The sequence below is a fragment of the Parus major genome, chromosome 8 (assembly GCF_001522545.3).
Source record: "Parus major isolate Abel chromosome 8, Parus_major1.1, whole genome shotgun sequence".
Taxonomy (NCBI): domain Eukaryota; kingdom Metazoa; phylum Chordata; class Aves; order Passeriformes; family Paridae; genus Parus; species Parus major.
Genome location: NC_031777.1, coordinates 4565038 through 4577742, shown reverse-complemented (window position 1 = coordinate 4577742; position 12705 = coordinate 4565038). Strand labels below are relative to the sequence as shown.

The 12705-nt window shown below is 39.0% G+C and overlaps 1 long non-coding RNA gene across 1 annotated transcript in view; it reads right to left on the bottom strand.

The window, feature by feature from the left end:
* LOC107208162 overlaps positions 1 to 10859 on the bottom strand; it is a 26025-nt gene extending 15166 nt beyond the window's left edge. The window contains exon 1 of the long non-coding RNA XR_004498570.1: positions 10778 to 10859. This is a non-coding gene — a long non-coding RNA (uncharacterized LOC107208162). The remainder of the gene's footprint in view (positions 1 to 10777) is intronic.
* Positions 10860 to 12705: the final 1846 nt, after the last annotated feature.

The window sequence follows — 12705 nt, the reverse complement described above, 5'->3', positions numbered from 1 at the left end:
TCTTTCTTTCTTTCTTTCTTTCTCTCTTTCTTTCTCTCTTTCTCTCTTTCTTTCTTTCTTTCTCATTTCTCTGGTTTTACAGGAATTTATATACCCAACCCACATAAAATATGATTATATAATATATTTTAAAAAATCACTGAGGTATTCATGAACTTAAGCTGCATTTACATTTAGTGTATCTCACCCTGTAAATCTGGTGGTCAGGGAAAAATCCAAGGTTATGATAGGTGCCTCACCATTTGTGTCTTTAAATTATAAGCCTTTACAGTGATTATTACCTTTACAGCAATTCTTTCATGTGCATTTCATATTATTTTGGAAAAGTATCTCAGTACCCCAAGTAAGACTATTACACCAGTGAATGGAATTCTAATTTCTTTGTTTTTCAGAAAAGAGTATTTTGGTTTCTTTAGAAAGAGAAAAATGGGACAAAACATTTGAAGCAGAAAATTTAAGTGGGAGACGGGAGAAAGTCTCATGTTAAAGCAGCATAGTTTAATTGTTTAAAAAATTTTTACTTGTTTCTAAGGAGAGATATTTTAAGTGACAGCAGAGGAAAACACTCTGTCATCTTTTCTTTGCTCATGTAAAGAGTCTCCATTTCTAAATCTAATCAGAGGCTCTGCATTTTTTGCTGGGAATTTTTATTTTAGCCCTTGACGTGAATTAAACACACTCTTGCATTTAAATAAAGGAATTTTTTAAAAAAATCAGGAAAAAAAAGCTTAAACAGTAAAAAACCCCCAAAAAACCCTAACAAATAAAAACACCAATACATTGAACAGAGATCTGTTGCCACAACAAGGAGACTGCAAAGAAGCACCATGAGGCAACACCAAAACAGGGAGTGTGGGGCATCAGAGCCTAGCCTTGGCTCCATCTCCCAGCCCATCCCAGATCAATTCCTTGGTCACAGATTACTGCTGCTGCTGCTGAGCAGTTACAATTAAATGTTCCCTTCAACATAAAGGCCCAAAGAAAGGAAAAGGATGTAAAAATTTTAAAAATCCTCATATTCCTTACTAGAATAATTTTAAATTTTATTCTGCAATTAAATATTTTGCCATTGGTTTCCTTTCTTAAAAAGAAACCTTTACACTGAGTCAGTTAATAAATAATTGCATATTATAGATAGCTTAATTAATGACATTCCCAGGTTGGAAAGGACAACATTCTCAGGCACAGGGTAAGATTGTTGAGGTGGCTGTGCAGGGACAGGTGTTAGACTTGGTAGACTATGATCCTGGTGGGTCCCTGCAAACTCAGGATATTCCATGTTTCTGTGATAATAATTTTAAACATCTTCACATTTTTCAGTTCACAAGTTTCTGCTACCTATTATGCAGCCTCCATTATTCTTTCTTTACCCTTATCAGGCTTCTAGACCAGGAAAGCAAGAGTGTGAAGTTTTCTTTCCTTGAGTTACTCATAAATCATAGGACATTAATTGTAAATGGAAGAGAAGGAAAAAAAAAAAAAAAACAAGGAAAAAATATACCAGTGATATCTTGAGGAACAGAAGGCAATCAGAAGTCAGGATGCAATTATGGGACACAGGGAAATGAGCAGAAAAATACAGTGAGTGAAAGTTATCTAATGATTTAAAAAAAAAGGGAACAATGAGCATATTCAAGTTAAGGTCCATTACTTTTGCCTGGTGGGTGTTACTACCCCACTTACAGTCAATGAAATTACTCCTATTGACTTGGAAGTATTTTCAATCAGGCCTAAAGCATAATGCCTGTAACACTTGTTAATCTAGATGTGCATGATTTAATAAAGTTGAAGGTTCTCTTTTAACAAAGAAATCTAAAAGTTCTGAATGCATTTTCATATATTTCAGGATGTGTCTAACCCAAAACATAGAGCAGCAGCTCTGCAAAACAATGCCCTGAGGCGGATTGAATCCTAGCACATAAAACTCACCAGCTCCTGTAGATCACTTGTGCATAGGAATTACAGACACTGCTCAGAATGTAATTTCCTTCAAATTCTCACCGGAAAATAAATTACTTCAGATCGGATGAAAGATCTTGCTAAAATAGCCTTTTGCAAAATGAAATTCCCATGGCTAGGCAGCTCTGAATAAGTTCTAGTTGGAAATAGGGTATTTTTTTTAGTATTCTGTAATTTAATGATTTTTTAAAATTTTTTTTCTACATTATGTGATAACATAGTATCTGTGCATACTGAGACTTAATGGCAAAGTATGATATAATGAGTCAATATATATATATTTTTCAAGTAGCAAAAAATTGTTCCTGCACTGACAAGAGCATCTTTTTGTATCTATGTTCATCTGAAACACACAATACATTCAATATGTCACAGTCTGAGCCATTCACTCCAGCACTGTTACTATATTATTCTGATATATCATTTTTACTATCTTGCTACTTGCTGAACAATCATGATGGAATATAAAATGTATATGCAAGTTCACAATACTTTTCTAAACATTTTTCTAAAGCCATTGCTTAAATCAGTTGAAAATGAAATGCCACTTGTTAAAATAATATTTTCCTCCAATGACAGCTTTAGGCAATTTGATGGTGCATGAAAAATTACATCTTTCAGTTCTGTAGGAATATCTTCTCATAGCACTCATATATTTTTTCATCAGACTCTTTTTAGAAGAGGAGAGAGATTTCTAGCAAATAAATATTTGCTTTCAAAGGCACGGGGATTTTTGACATGAATTTCTTATTTCTGTAGTAAACAGAGAGTTTCAGTTCATATGAAACCACGGAAGCTCCTGATTAGAACTGGTAACCACCAACTTTAGGGGAAGTCACAACCTGTGTTTATCTGATGCTCAGTTTGACCAGGTCTGACAATATGTTTTAGATGGAAATAATTCAGGAAGAATTTGAACCATCAAGCAGAGATTTACATATGTGTAGTGGTGTTACTAACCCTAATCCAATAACTGAATGGCTTTTAGTACGGTAGTACTGGAGACTGAGAACTTGTGCTTTATTTTTTCATCTGAACTGCTGGTAGACACATTTAATATGCACATTTATACAGAGGATTGGCAGGGAAAAAAAACACCTTTTGTTTACTGACACTATTTCTTTAGAAGATCAAAAAAATTGTATGAAGAAAAATCGCCACCATTTTCTTTACAGAAAGGAATGGAATGTCAGTAAGGGTTTACTTTTGTGCTGCTAATGTTCCTGCAAACTCGTGCTGATTCACAAAGGTCTGCTCTGGTTGAGCTGGGTAATAAACTTAAATTGGGGTTTATTCAGCCAGAACAATGCTCGTGACTAGTCTAAATTGTAGCTGTGCCTCACATCTTCAGCAGACTTGGCAAACTATTTTTTCAATATTTTTGGCTCCTTTCCTTCCTTTTCACACCCAATGATAGATACTCCATCACTGTTCTTAGCCTGAAAGTTGTCAGTTTTAAACACCCAGAAGAAAATTTAACTTTCCTGAAACTGAAGAAAGGCAATTCTTTAACTTCATGGCTTTTTTGGTCTGTCTTTATATATCTTTTTTCACGTATTAGAGGAAAGGTTGTATAGCTGAAGCAAAAAAAATGAGCTTTTGTCAATTACACAGCACTTACACCAAGTACTTAAATTAACAGTGAACACAGGATAATTAAAAGTGTTATTCATATGATTTCCCCTAAATAATATCTTTCATGTCAGATGTATGTACATTTACATAAAAAGGCAATGCACCCTCTCAACTCAGATAAATTTATCTGTTCTGGCTACTGCAAAGAAACTACCAGCCTGTATTGGTTCCATCTTTATCTGTATATTTAATATTTTCTCCAAGTTAGAACAGTCAGATATAGACATCATTCCACTCCCAGTGCCATGCTGCTCTGGCCTTGTTTCAGGTTGAGCAATGTTGAGAACAGGTTCCCCTTTTTTGTGGGAGCAGAGCATTCATTCTGCCCATAATTTGAGCAGCTATAATTCCAGAGAATTGCACCACAGCACTCCTTCCACAACTCGAGCTAAAGAAAAGTTTCAGAATCGTAGCATAGAGTCACAGAATATCCTAAATTGGAATGGGCCTACTAGGATGATGGAGACCAACCCCCAGTCCTGCACAGACACCCCAACAATCCCACCCTGTGAATCCCTGAAAACATTGTCCAAATAGTCCTGGAGCTCTGGCAGCCTTGAGACTACTTTAGCCTCCTCTTTCCCACTCTGCCCTCTCTCTTCTGAGTCCTAAGGGACTCAGCTAATGCTAACCACACACAAAATGAAGAATTCCTAAAGAAATTGTGTTAGGAAGACTAAAACAGGCAATGGGACAAAGACAGAAAAGGAGTGGTAACCCACACTAGGTAAAATTCATTTCCAGATCTTGTAGTGTGAGAGAAAGGCACATTTTTAGTCACAAGTTAAGGAAATCTGCCTTGACTAAGTGTGATCAATAAATTTACTACACCTGCAGAGCACCACTGTTTTAGCTTTTGTGAGGCCTTTTAAATGTTCCTCTAACTATACATTGGTGATCAAACACTGAAGGTGCAGGCACAGTATTTCTCCAGGCATGTCAAGGTTCCCTTCTGTTGTTGGGAGACATTTCTTATGAACAATTTTTAATTAGAGAAAATTCAATAATTAATTTAGTGAGAGTTACCTGGATTATTTCAAAGTCCTTAGAGAGACTATGAGATCATTAATTCTCTGTAACTTTCTCCTGCATATTTACTCTAGGAGGAAAACAATGGTCTCTGTAACAAACTTCAAAGGGCAAGAAAATTATTCACTTTCATGTCCATTATGAAGGAAGTAGAAACATGTGGCTTAAACCATAATCTCTTTGTGATACAACTTGATTATTAAAACCATGTTTAGTTAGTGTGCTAGTTTTGCATTAATTGACATTTGGTGAGGAGGGAAGAAGCCACCCACAGAAATGATCTTTCTGAGACAAGCTGCTAAGAGCTTCCTCTGTAACTGGAAAAAACCAATAGCTGTCTAGCTCTGAGAGCTGACAACCTATTAAACCATTTAGAAGGTAGATCCGCCTCTGTGAGGTTCACATTTTAAAGACAGGCAAGGCTGGGAAAGCTCTCTCTTGCTTCTGGCTTTGAAGAGGTAACTGGGTGCTGTTGGGTCCGGCCCCGCTCTGCCATGGTCTGGCTGGGCCGGGCCCCAGCGGTGACCGGGTGGGGGACAGGAGGCTGCGGGGCCCTGGCCGAGGCTGGGCCGGGCCATGGCTGCTAACATCTTGCTGACGCTAAGCCCTGCCCCGCTGCTGGCCTGAGCCAAGCTGGGATTCACCGGGCCCCAGGAGCAGCTTTGGGCTGGGCCAGGCCCCTCCACCGTGGCCCACGCGGCCCCAGCAGCTGCCAGGCAGAGCGAGGGGAATTTCAGCTCGCAGCTGAAACTGAACACAGCAGGGGCCAAGACCAGCCATGCAGCCAGCCAGAGTGGCTGCCACCATTCTGGCTGGGCCCCCTGAGATCTTGGCACAGCCATTAGCACAGCCTGAAATCCATCACCGTGACTGCTTCGGCCACTGCCCGGCAGAAGCCATCATGACCATCTGCAGGCCTGGGTGAGATATTAAATCTTTCACTGCGCAGATGAAACTTGAAAAACATTGATCCTGTCTCGAGTGAGAGAAAAGGACAGAGTGAAGACACATAGAGGACAACATGAAGACACCAAGGTCAACAAAGAAGGAGTCAAGTCCCAGATGGGAGAAGAATGAGATCTTAGTATTGGCCTGAAAGTTCTTTTGGTAAGGCCACAAAAATGGACTATTATTATAAATTGGCATGACAAAATTGAAGGGACAATTTAAATAATTATTCATGAAAGCTAATTTTATTAATTCAGCAAGCTGTAAGCAAGCAAAAACCAGATGGGGCGGCCAGGGGACACTTCCTCTTAGCGTCCCGCACACGGCGCGCGCCTTGGCTGAAGATTCCTCTTTTTATAGTCCCTGTATCGGTGTCCTCCTGGATCGCGTCAGCGCCCACACCACCTGTTGCTAGGGGGTCTTCTTCTGTTTCTTGGTGGTCATGGGTAGTCTTCCTCAGTCCATGATTGTACATTGGTCTTAAGCAACCCCCCTCTTAATAAGATGTTGTTGTACCTCTTGTTTATGCAACCAGATACTGTGGGTTTTAGCTTTTCTGCAACTTCAGTACTTTCTTGCTTTTGCAACAGGATGTTCGTGGTTAGGTGTTCCTGCAGGTGTTAGCTTCTAAAACAACTTCAGCAATCATATTTTGTTTTAACAATTATATATTTGATTAACAAAAAATTGCAATCTATTACACTATGATACACTAAAATATCCCCTTTAATTCATGAGAAATGTGGCGGGATGCAGTGTTCAAACTGTAGATGTGAGCAGAGGCATCCATAATGAAGCAAAGCAGATCATAAAGTAGCCATGATCTCATGAGAAGAGAGATATGAGAGTGATGAAGACCCTTTGCACCCAGGGAAAGAAGACCTCTGTTCCCAGAGATGAAGATGATCTCAGAGATAGATGAAGAGAACGTTTGCTTTTAAACAGCTCATCCTTAAAATAAATAGTACCCCAAAAAATGACATGGCCCATTAACTCAGCTGTGGGAAGGCTGTGAAAATGGGAAGAACTTCACAACTACAGATCTTTTCCCAGGCAGGTGCTATTCATGAAAATTTAAAAGCCACAAGAAAACTGTTTCTTGTGGAGAAGTCTCCATGCCATGGTGAGATAAACTCCTCTTCCTACAAGAACTGATGAAAGATTTTTGTATAAGTGGTCACTGATCGAAAATCCCAGGTTTCATCTCTATGTTGTCAGTTGGGAAAGAAAAGAAGTTGTGGAGAGGGGAGAAGTATTCTGAAGGTTTTATTCTGATTCTTATTATTCTTTTAGTTCTGTTAATAAAGTTTTCTTTATATCTTTTGAATTTTGAGCCTCCTTTACCCTCCTCCTTATTCATATCTCACAGCAGGAAATGAGTACATAGTTCTAGTAGGTGCTCTGGAAATTTTAGCCAGCACTAAACCCACCACATGATTTGGTGCAATGGCCAGGAAACTCAAACTGGTGAACCTAAACCACTACAGTTAGTTAATGTAAGAGTTGGGAAGCACAGGAATAAATTATACAGGAGGGTTCAGGCACTGAAGTTCTGTGAGAACAAAACAGACACACCAACCTCTGCCAGTAACTGCATTTGGATAGTTAGTGCTGTCTTGCTGGAAGAAAATGGGATAAATGGTCTTCCAGCAGCCCCATTTTCTGTCACTTTGGATGTGCTGGGCTTTATGACCTTGTACAATGCACAAAAATGGACAAGCATGGAGATAAATCCTTAGAGACAACATACAACAAACCAAAAAAGTATTGTTTATCCCTCCATGCATTTCATTACAATAATGCCATGCCCTGTTGGCAATAGCAGACTCAGTGGGACAGTTAATGCATGTTTGTTGGCAGATTTTGGATAAGCTTTATCTCTCCCAAGAGGTCTCAATAATTCATTTTCTGGCAGTGGGGATATATTGCCGTGGGTTTGGTTTAATGTAGCATGAGGTACTGTGTATATTTAGAGATTTTGAATCACCAAATGATTCTTAAGTTTTCAAATCACCAAATCTTTCCCTTTTCCATGTGAATTAGTATCCTTGGTATTTAACTGCCAATATTTTTCAATACTACATTTACATGTGTATGATGGGATCTGATGGGTTCCTATTCCCATAAAATAGAGACAACTTGGAAACTTATTGGTTCTTGGAGGACTGAAGTAACCCAAGTTTTTAAGTACTGCACTGTCCTAGTTTTATCCTTCCTAATGTTTTCTTGTTTTACATCCAGCTCTGTTGAAACAGAATTCATTCGCTTGTGTTTTAGGGCATCATTTTTGCTTTGGTTATTGTTGAAATTTATTAGCCTTCCCTCATGGAGCAGTGATAATATTTTTATTTGTGAGAGTTAGAGTTTATAAGATGTTCTGGAGGAAATGTTTATTGCCTTGTAGGCTGCAAACTACAGTGGAGCTACCTCATAACTGAGTTTTCTACGAGTGCTTGTAGCCACATTCTGGTATCAATGACAGCATCAGAAAAGAGAAGAAACACCGCTGGCCTGATGTGGATTCTGAGTGTGAAGCTGTTCTGGGCCTGAGCTGAATTCCAGCCTAGGTTGTACAAACACTGTCAGTGGGTGAGGAACATGCACATCATTCTTTCTCCCTTCACTGGGTTCTTTGATGATAAATTGTAGATTATAATTGATTGATTTGATTTCAAATCTTCCATGTCCTGCAGGTGCTTTCTGTTAATTGCTCATGAGATACTTTCATCAGTTGGATACAAAAAGAGATAGTCTGTGTCCTGTGAAGACAGAGAGGCACCCTACGAAGTTCTAGATGTATTTTTCAAACACTGTAATAAAACTGATGGCTTCCTTTAATTGTTTTGGAGTTTTCTACTGATCATTAGGGTAGGCTTAGGGTTGTATCTCACCCTGATGGATGGGAGTAACAAAAGTAAAATATCTTCTAGACAAAGCAATGTTGCCAGTCCCAAAATATTTTTCTTAATGATTTGCCAAATTTTGGTAAGGTTAAACTAGAAAAATATATAAGACTACCTTAGAAATGCACAAAATGCTCAATCTGGGCCATAAGCTATGATAGACTTTTTTCTGTACTTCAAATAGTATTCCATATTGCTAATTAAATAACTGAACTTGCTCCTAACTCTACTCAGATTGTTGTTAGGATGAGTCTGAACTCAAGTATTTCATGTACAGAATTCATAAATGAATTCAGAATGTTCATAAATGCCAGGGCCTTGAACAGAACTTGGCGGTAACTGCACCGAGCTTTAGAAAAGCATCCACAACAGTTCAACAGATCTTTAAAAAAAAGGCAAAATCACTCCCTCATCCCAAGCCAGCTTTCACGAACTGTGGTCTGTATAAGTGTCTCTCTACTCAAAAGCATGTCACCACTTCAAAAATACAGGTGATTACTTACTTCTGACAGAGACCCTGACATTGTCAGTTGGAAAATGTGATGGGCCAGAGGTGCTCTGGAGGTTCGTGGTCTCGAAAGGAAACCTTGGTTTAGGTTTGGTCCTTAATAAAGCTTCCTGTGCCCATGGAAATGCTTCATGCAAAACAATCCTCTTAACAAATTTCTGTGTGTCTTCCACAAGATCCCCCATCAACCATTAGCATGCCAGGCTTTGGCATCTACTCCAAACAGCTTTAGAAGGGAAATTAATCTCAAGCAAGAATATTCTGCCTATGTGCTGTTTTTACAATGGTGGATTTTGGTACCTTTTGAATGGATTTTTTCCAGATTATATCAAATAATTCCCCTGGGTTTTTCTTTCTTTTCCTTTTAAAAAATAAATATCTTAGAAAACAACTGTTTTGTTCGTAGTGGTTTTGGGCTCTGAGCAATGAGAAGCTAGAGACTCTAAGGCATGCTGCAGCACTGAAATAACTTGTTACTTCTTAAGAAATACATAGGATCTCAAAAACTGAACTCTAAATATTTAAAGAAATGCACAATGTTCTGATGTTAATGAACAGCCTTCATTATGAATCAATATGAAATTGCAGAGAAGTTCTTCCACTCCAGAGCTGTTTGCCTCCTTTGTGGTGACTTTAAAATGGGTTGAATTGAATTTCTGAGCTCCAACAGCTGCCAGGACTGAATGGCACAGTGGCAGTGCCAGTGTGCTATTTGCAGGCAGCACATCGAGTGTTTTCTGTGACAAGGGGCTGTGCTGGAACAACGGGGCCACTTGTGGCACTCAGCCACTCATTTGGACTCCTACAGGGCTTTGTTACTAAACAATGAATGAAGTAATGACAAGCTCTCCTGCTATTTGGCTTAACAGGAGAGCAGAGAGAGGCAAATATGTTTAATAGTACAGAAAAAAAAGAGTTAATGAGATACTTTCTTAGTTGTTGGCAAGTGAGAGCTCTGTATTGACAAAACCACCATCAAGCATCAGGCAAACAATCACTGCATTCCTGTGTTCACAATGGAAGAAATTACCAAGTAATAGCAGTGCTTTCAACAGTGCTAGAGGAAAGCTCCCTCTTCATCCTCTACAGCCACTTTATAATCTCCTGACTCCTACAAAAGCAACTGCAGGACAGGGAGGCCAGAGCTGGAAGGTGCTTGGAGCAGCCTGGTCTGGTGGAAGGTGTCCCTGCCCATGGCAGGGGGTGGGACTGGATGAGCTTTTCTTTCCAACACAAACCATTCCAAAATTCCATTATTTCATTATATATTTGATTATAGACCTCACAAGGCCCGGGTTTTTGCAGACACATAATGGACTTTGGACATACCCAGACATGGATTGGACATATCCAGAAGTTTTCAACAATTCTCTCTCTCCAATTGATTTGGATGCTAGATGCCACTCCAAATATTCCCAACCTTGAGAGAAGATCAGCTGGAGAGTTCCAACAAATCCACCAGTCTCCAGGGGCAGTGATTACTTTTAGGCTGAATTTGTGGCAAATTTTTGTGCTGCTGGTGGTACCACAGTGAAGGCATAATATTTTCCTTTGCTTTTCTGTCTGGGGGACAGAAAAGAGGGGACTGCTCTTTTCATTACTCTTTCCCATCATCAAACTGGCTTAGGGTGGTGTTTCTCCTACCCAAATCCTCCTGCAGCTGTGTAATCCAAATTAGAGAAGCAACATTTTTCTCATCCTATTTAAATAGCACAAAATGGGTCCATTACGTACCCCTCTGGACTTCCTGGAAATGAAGCAGACATTAATTCTGAAAGATTAATTGAAACATTACCTCTGGCACCACTATAGGTACTTCAGCTCTTTATTGATTCGAGTTTGGCATTGACACCCAGCTTCCATTTCAGGTGATGATGTAGAGCCTGGTGAGAGAATAAGAAAGATCTTGTTACTACAAGAACAAGGAGTTACTAAGGTGAATATACATGTGACAGATACACTCTCTTAAATCTTCCCACATAAGAGACCTGTCACAGTTGTTATCATTCACCAAGGCTAGTCAGAAAAAGTGGTTTACAGTAGAAAAATCCATTTCATTGAAAGCTAAATATCTCATGGAGTTCTGTCTGTTTTGACAGCCTTTCTCACTGAAAGTTTTATGAGGTCCTTGTAATAGTACTGGTAAAAATAACTGGTGGTGAAGAAGATGAAAGGAAAACCAAACCTCTCCCAGCAAAAGCTAGGCTTCACAAAATTATGTAGCAGGTTAAGACTTCTAAGGTTTAAAGTCTTCTCCAAAGTAGAATGAAAATGAATTGAAGACATCCCTAAACTTTATTTCTGCTGTTAACCACCTCTGTTATTCACATAGTTGTCAAATGGCCCCTTCCTTCAGTCCTCCACTAATTGTTCAGATGTGAAAGTAAGAATTAGTGCAGATGATTTAATCTCAGACACCTGAGAAATAAATTTAAAAAAAAAAAAAAAAAAAAGAGAGAGAGAAGGAAAAATAGGACATTTATCTAAAGGAAAAGAACAGCTGCATGAAACTGAAGTACACGCTGCACCTGAACTCAAGGCTAAGGCAGTCTAATTCCAGGTTTAAGAACAGAATCAGGGAAATGGAAAAGCTCTAGAGGTGTTTGGAAGTTAATGATGCAGCACTGTAGTAAAGCCCAAATTAAATTCTCAGTTTTCTCAATAGAAGCACATTAAAACGAAAGTACTTTAGAATAAAGGTGTCTTATGCTGCTTCGTTGTTGCTCCCTCTGAATGGGTTTTCTTTGCTGGTTTTGCTGCCAAGCAATGGCATATGGAGGGTTTCCTGCTCATACTTCTAAGTGAAGTAATTTTAGGACAAAAACAAAGGATAGAGTAGCTGAAAATATGAAGCAAGTGCAGAAGCTGATAGAAACTTAAATATAGTAGAATGTGTCAAATTATGTTGTCTGACTGCTGGACATTACTGCCAGCAAAAGGAAAAAGAAGGGTAATTGGTCTCATATAGGTATCCTTTCTTGTCCCAATTGCTCTTGACAGTGGGATTGGTCTGTAACTCTGATCTCTCCATCATTTTAGGAACTTAAATGTAGTCATCAAAGCAGTTTGAGCCACTGGAAGTTCTGCTGGGTTATCCTTACTTGCACAAGATGTTTAGGACAGAGGCTTGAGGTTTAAAAACGTAAAAAAATATTGTTTCACTGTTGTTTTCACACATCTGTGACTGTACCCATGTAGATGAGTAGAGGAAGAAAGAATTAACATGCCCGTGTTTTGCTTTAAAAAAGCTTTCTCTGATTCCTTCCTCCCTCCCTCCCTCCCGGCGCTTCTTTCCGCTCTTCCTTCTGCAATTCCTTCTTTCCTTCTCCCATCTCTCACTTGTTTTCTTCTGTTCTCTGGATCTGGCCAAGAGCTCACACTTTATCCCCTAAACCTCCTCTCACTTAATGACTTGGGTTTTATTGTGTAAGTGAAGTGATTTACACTAATGTTGCGGTTTTAAACCAGTAACTAAAAAAGATTACTTATTTCTTGCTGTGAGATATGGATTAGAGCAAGAGCAAAACAGGCATAAAACTTAAAAGGAATAAAGAAAGTTTATTAACAAAGCTACAAGAATAAGAACACCAGAATAAACTTCCAGAAAACCCTTTTTTTCTCCTACTACCCACCATTCCCTTGTTCACATGACAACAGAGACAAAAACTTTGGAACTTTGGTGTTTAAAACAGTCCCGATTCCTGCTAGAGTCTTTTCATCAGT